The sequence below is a fragment of the Myotis davidii genome, unplaced genomic scaffold (genome assembly GCF_000327345.1).
Source record: "Myotis davidii unplaced genomic scaffold, ASM32734v1 scaffold296, whole genome shotgun sequence".
Taxonomy (NCBI): domain Eukaryota; kingdom Metazoa; phylum Chordata; class Mammalia; order Chiroptera; family Vespertilionidae; genus Myotis; species Myotis davidii.
Genome location: NW_006288889.1, coordinates 843,459 through 849,866, shown reverse-complemented (window position 1 = coordinate 849,866; position 6,408 = coordinate 843,459). Strand labels below are relative to the sequence as shown.

Below are 6,408 nucleotides of genomic sequence, written 5' to 3'. Positions count from 1 at the left end.
AGGCCTGGGCAAGGGGCCGATCCTGCGATTGGAGATTGATGGGGGTAAATGCCTGAGAGCTCCCAGTATGTGAGAGGGGGCAGGCTGGGCTGAGGGACACTCCCCCTCACCCCCACCCAGTGAACGAATTTCGTGCACCGGGCCCCTAGTATATATATAATATATACTATATCATATATTATATATATATAATCATAAATATAGAATATGTAAAAAATAGGCTGTGGACTGAGCCAGGGATAACCATGGGAGTCATTGCTTAAGATAGAGCACTGGGGGTGAGCAGTTTGTGGTGAGGAGGGAGAAGAGGCAGTGAGGTCTAGCTGGGAATTCTAAGGCGGAGGCGCCTGCGGTACGAACAGGTGGAAAGTGGTGTGGGATCAGCAGGTGGGCCGCCTTAGGTCCGGCCTGAGCCGGCGCCAGGTAGACTCAGGCAGGCAGGCGTGGAGGGACATGCTTCCCCGGTCCCTGCGGATGCCGCTCACTGGCCGAGCCAGGAGGGCACCTGCCAGGCACAGTGCCTCTACTTGGCAGAGGTCGGGCTGGCGTAGTGATTAAAGGTACAAAATGATGATTTCAATAGGTACTGAAAAGTACAATGACTACAGTTGAATGACAGTAATCCAAAGCTCTGAGATTTATGTTTCATTACTTAATGAACATCCAATAGTTGAAGATAACATGCTTTAGGAAAAATGCATTTTAATGAATATAAAAATCTAACTTCCTCATTACAGATCACAAACTGTAGAATTATAACAATGAACATGTCCACCTGACCCCCCGCTCCCCGGTGCCTAATTATTTTATGAAGAGAAAGTTAAGGGTAACATTTTGGCTTCTGGACATAGGTGTCTGCCTGCACCAGTTTCCTCAATAATTCAATCCAAAGTAGAAAAAAAGTGCTTTCCTTCAATGTTTTTCTTGATGTCAAGTTGAAGGTTGTGGTGTGGCTGAGCACATTACTGGCTACCTAAGCAAGTTCCTTCCTCCTCCCCCTGGGCCCCTTTGGAAGGGTGGGGCGTCCTGGGCTCTGCTTGAGGCCAGATCCTTTGATATAGGCAGCCTAGTGTCATTAGACAGGAAAGCCTGCACTTGAGCCAAGTTACACAGTGTATGTCCTGGCACCGACTTCAGTGTGCACCTGGGTTTCCAAAAAGGAAAAACAGAAACCCACATTCCTTCCTTTTTCTTTTGGGATTCAGCACTAACACCATTTTGTTGAAATTCCATAGGTTAAGTTTCATCAAAGTAGAATTTGTTTATGTAAAATTACATACCAGATGTTCGCTGCCATGGAAGTTGTGGAGTATTTTATTGCCAATGTGGCCCTTGTGGATTTCACAATTATAAACTGAAGCAAGGTTGTTTATATAAGTTTCAGCTGTAGACAGTATGGAAGTGTGGTAGCAGGGCCTCTGGCCTTGCAGACAGGTCTACTATTTTGTTGGTTTTTAAATATACCCGTAAACAAATTGATAACTTGAGCTTGTAAAATGTGGAGTTTGGAGAAGTACTAATTTAGTGGCAAGATTTTATATTTTTTAAAGTATTTTCTAAATCTTGCCACCAGTTTGGTATGAGACTGGAGGTGAGCTGAAGTTACGATGAGGTCTGGAGCTTTGAGTTAGATTCCTCTTTCATAGCAGAATGCCTCCATTTCTGTGCACACACCCGCAGCTGCAGGGTTGGCTAAGATGCAGATTGCCAGCCCCACCCAGAGTTTCGGGTTCAGGATCCTGGGCACAGCTTGAGAGCTTGTATGTCCATCACGTTCTCAGGTGATGCTGCTGCTACTGGTCCCGGGACCCCGCCTAAGCACCCATCCTGCAGCAATAGTTCCTACTGTGGAGGCACCAGACTTCTCCAATCAAAATCTGGGGGAGAGGGTTCGCCTTTACCCAGCAGATTGAGGATTTAGACAAACGAAACTAGCCAGTGACCAGTGGCCTATTGCCTGGTTTTAAAAGATGAACTGGACCAATCGGGTTTTTTTTTCAAGGCAATTTGAATGCCCACCAGTGATCGGAGAGAGCAAAACCTGAGGGAGAAGTGAGCCAGTCAGAGGCTGGGCCAGAGCGTCTGAACTCCACCCGTGAAAAAGAGCTTAGCCGACAGAGCTGGGAACCACTGCCATGCAGAGGGGATGAGAGCAGCATCAGGGACAAGCAGATGAAGCGAATTCAAGGAGCTCCAGAGGAGCACACAGCTAGAACAGTGTCTCCAAAGTGGGTGTGCCACCTGGGAGCTGAGGAGAAACGCAGAATCCTGGGCTCATCATCGAGTCTTCTGACCACAAACCCTGAAGGTGGGGCCCAGCAAAGTGTGGCCGACAAACCCAAAGGATCACTCTAACGCAGGCTGCATTTTGAGCACCAATGAACTAGTGCTGCGATTTTCAACCATGCGCCGCAAGCATGTTTAAAACATGCAGGACCTATTTAGACGGGGGCCCTGACCTCTTTTCCCTCAGAATCAGTGGTTCTCAACCTTCCTAGTGCTGCCACCCTTGAATACAGTTCCTCATGTTGTGGTGACCCCCAACCATAAAATTATTTTCGTTGCTACTTCATAACTGTAATTTTTCTACTGTTATGAATCGTAATGTAAATATCTGATATGCAGGATGTATTTTCATTGTTTGTGACCCACAGGTTGAGAACCGCTGCATCAATTAAAAAAAAAAATGACAACAGCCAATACAGCAATAGCCTTCTAGTGTGAGTGAATAAAAATTATACCTATTATTAGTGAGACCAACAAAAACTATATTTTTGGTGTGCCTCAGAATTTTAGTGATTAGTTTATGTGCCATGAGATGAAAAGGTTGGAAGTCATTGAACTAGAGCTTTGCTGAACTGACCTGGCTGCTGGGACTCCAGAAGCAAGCCAGGCTCAGCATTTTGATTTTCATTTATATTTCCTTTATATTACCATTTATAGTTTTTCAATAAACCCTTTTCTCTGCATGAGGCTTGAGGACTCACAGCTCTGTGTAATCAACTGTTCTAACTTAAAGTCAATAGGAAATTTTAGCCCAAAAAAGACATGAAGTGGAAGAGAATAATCATCTATCTGCTCTGAATAGCACACATCTCTGAACTAGTGGTTATCAACAGCACCGAGTGTCCCTTAGGGTCACCGGGTGACAGTGAACAGATTGATACCAAGGGCATTCCACTGGCAATCCTGTCAGCTTCTCTGCTGGTGGGGACCAGGTTTCATCTTTTCCTAGGTGACTGCAATGTTCAGACAAGGCTGGGAATGCTCCCTTGGTTCCAGATAAATAATACCGCAAGCTACTGAAAAACCTTGTGCTGTGATACGGAAACCACAATCAGTAACTTTTAAGGGTCATAGAATACTGAAGAGATGAAATGCACCATTGGAGGGCAGTTGTTCTGGCCTCACTGTGTACAGAGGGAGCGGAGGGTGAGCTGGGTATTACCATCGGCAACTGAGGAGACTGAAACTTAGAGAGGCCACAGTGCTGGTGAACATAAAACCAAGGTGTCAGCCAGTGCTGGCCCTGGAAGTACTCAGACATTAAATGAGACACCTTGAGTATTGATCAATTTAACAAGCACACATGTCAACATTTTAAAATAATAATATGCATACACCTTCCCCTTCTTATGTAGATGGTGACATACTATAAATATTTTTTCTATTTCTTGATTTTGTTATTTTAGAATGTATTTTGCAAATAATTCTATATTCGTATATGGAAATCACTTCATTTTTATAGCTACACTAGGGTTCTGGTGCACAGATTCATGCACATTAAAAGGAAATTAATTAGAATATTTTATTATCGCTTTTCACCCTTTCTTTATAATAAGAGTGTCAACCAAATTCACGATCCGCAATGAAAGATCAAAACACACACGTGCAATTGAAACCAGCAAGAGCTTTATATGTATCGCGCATGCGCAAATCAACTTAGCCATATATATAATAAACTTGCTTAATTAGACCTGCTTTCTGATTTACTTAAACTTTTTCCAGCCCAATGAAGCACCCCAACTTCTCTTTCAGGTGATTGTCAGCAACACAGAAGTAAATATCAATCAATACGAAGCAGATTATTATTATTATAGAGCACACAGAAAGAACAATGGGAAGCAGTGTTTGACTATATTATACAGTGAGAAAACCTGAAGTCATTTTCAAGGTCCACCATTTCTTACTGCTTTTCAGTTGGGTCAAGTTTATAAATTTTCTAAATCTCTGTTTTCCAGCTAGTGAAAAGAAAATAGGATTCCACCAAATCTCCCATCTACCTACTCCAGGACTTCTGTGAGGATCAAATGAGATGAGGCACATGAAAATGCCTCACAAATATTTGGTTAAACTGTAAATTGTTTGCACCTGGCTATAAAGCAAGCTGGGTTCCTGGGCTGAAGAAACTCCAAGGAAGCTAGTCACTAGGAGAGGAAGCCAGGCATTGCTACGTGATGTCATTACCTGGCGCCCACAGCAACTGTTTCTGGGCTGGGCTGGGCTGTGTGCCACAGTTTGCACCATGAGTCTTGGCAGTGTTGGCTGTGATTTGGTGGGATGTTGCTCTGGGATGGTGGCAGGGCTTGGATCCCACTTGGAGGAAGCCGAGAGTTGGTTTATCGGCACCTGGTCCACAGTGCTGTTTATTCTTTTTTTAAAAATTTATTTTGTTTTATTGCTTAAAGTATTACAAAGAGTATTACATATGTCTCCTTTTTTTCCCTTGAAATTCCCCCTGCCTCCCCTACCCCCCAGTGTCATTTATGGATAATAAAGACCATTATAAACTGATGAACAAAAATAGATACAGAGGCATAGCAGCATCAACCAGACTGTCAAACGACACCGGGAAGGCTGGGGAGGGTTGGGGGGGCAGGAGGGGGCGGCTAAGAGATCAACCGAAGGACTTGTATGCATGCAAGATATTCTTAAATGGCCAGTGCACGTCATGGCAGCTCCTATGTTGAGCATCTTCCCCCTGGTGGTCAGTGCACATCATAGCTACCAGTCAGATAGACAGACACCTAGCCTTTTATATATAAAGATAGTACTCCTTTGTGTAAATATACCATAGTTTATTCAACTAGCCCCACTGGGCATTTGAATTTACAATCTTTTGAGATAAAAATAAAGCCACATTTAATAAAATTGAACATTTGTTTTCTTTTATTTTTGCAGATGTACTTTTGGGTTTGAATACTAGAAGCAGGATTGCTGAATCAGAGTAACTGTGTATTTAGTGCTGTTCAATGTTGCCAAATTCTCTTCCACACAGACTGTACCATTTTTTATTTTCAGTATTTAGGTAGGAGAAGCAAGCATTCCCCTCAAATTTGCCATCAGAATAAGTCATCAAAATTTCCCTATCAGTGCAGTTGTTTCTTCTCTTTGAGGGAGATGGAGTGTGCATTCAGAGCTCAAGGGTCATGGACATTCATTATACTCTACTTATCTCATATCTCTTACAATTTTCTCAGAGAGTTGTTCTTTTTCTGTCCATTTTAGCAGGTTTAAAAAATACATTATTGATATTAACCCTTTTTTATTTTTAAATCTTTATCATTGTCTTTTCAGTTTGCTTTTGGGGGAGAAGGCTTGTAAAATGTTTTATTAGTATTTACAAGTGACATATTTTGTAGTTTGGTTAGGAAACCTTTGTCAGATTTTGTACTATTTTAATCCTTGTTCTAGTCAATTTATTTAAAGACAAACATTTTTCTTCTTTTTCTATCTTCTGAAATACATTAAGAAATATTACTTCTAGCTGCTTTTTACAGTTTGGTAAAATTTCCATATGAAATTTTTGGGGGTTATCACAAATTTCGTTCTCTTTTGTCTTTCTTCCTTTTATATATATTGGTCAGATTAGACTTCCTACTTCGATGATGGTTGTTTTGCTAAGTTACATTTTCCATGAACAATCTCTAGCATCTAGATTTTCAAATTAATTTGAATATATTTGTACAGAAAGGCTTCTTTTATTTTGTTTTAATTCATTTGTTTAAAACACCTTTTTCTCTTTGTCATTTTTTAGTGTGTATTTGAGCTTTCTCTCCTGTGTGGATTAAGTAGTGAGGTATTTGGCTGATTCAGTGATCTTTCAAAGAACCGGCATTTGTTTCATTCATTAGTTTTCAATAATTCCTGAGTAATTGCTTCTTTATCTTTTATTTCCTTCTGTGTTCCTTTAGTCTATTTTGTTCTTTTCCTAGATTTTTGAGTTAGAAGCTTATTCTATATATTAGTGGCCCAGTGAACAGATTCATGCACATTGAAAATAAATTAATTAGAAGAAATATTTTAATATTGCTATTCTCCCTTTATAATAGAAGTGTCAAAGATGAAATGAAATTAGTAAAATGTATATGAAATAATATATAAATTAATTAATAAACAATAACAATA

General features: G+C 40.9%; 1 long non-coding RNA gene across 1 annotated transcript in view; it reads right to left on the bottom strand.

The window, feature by feature from the left end:
- LOC107182702 overlaps positions 1 to 6,408 on the bottom strand; it is an 18,888-nt gene that overhangs the window by 6,481 nt on the left and 5,999 nt on the right. Inside the window, exon 2 of the long non-coding RNA XR_001513413.1 lies at positions 3,650 to 3,652. This is a non-coding gene — a long non-coding RNA (uncharacterized LOC107182702). The remainder of the gene's footprint in view (positions 1 to 3,649; positions 3,653 to 6,408) is intronic.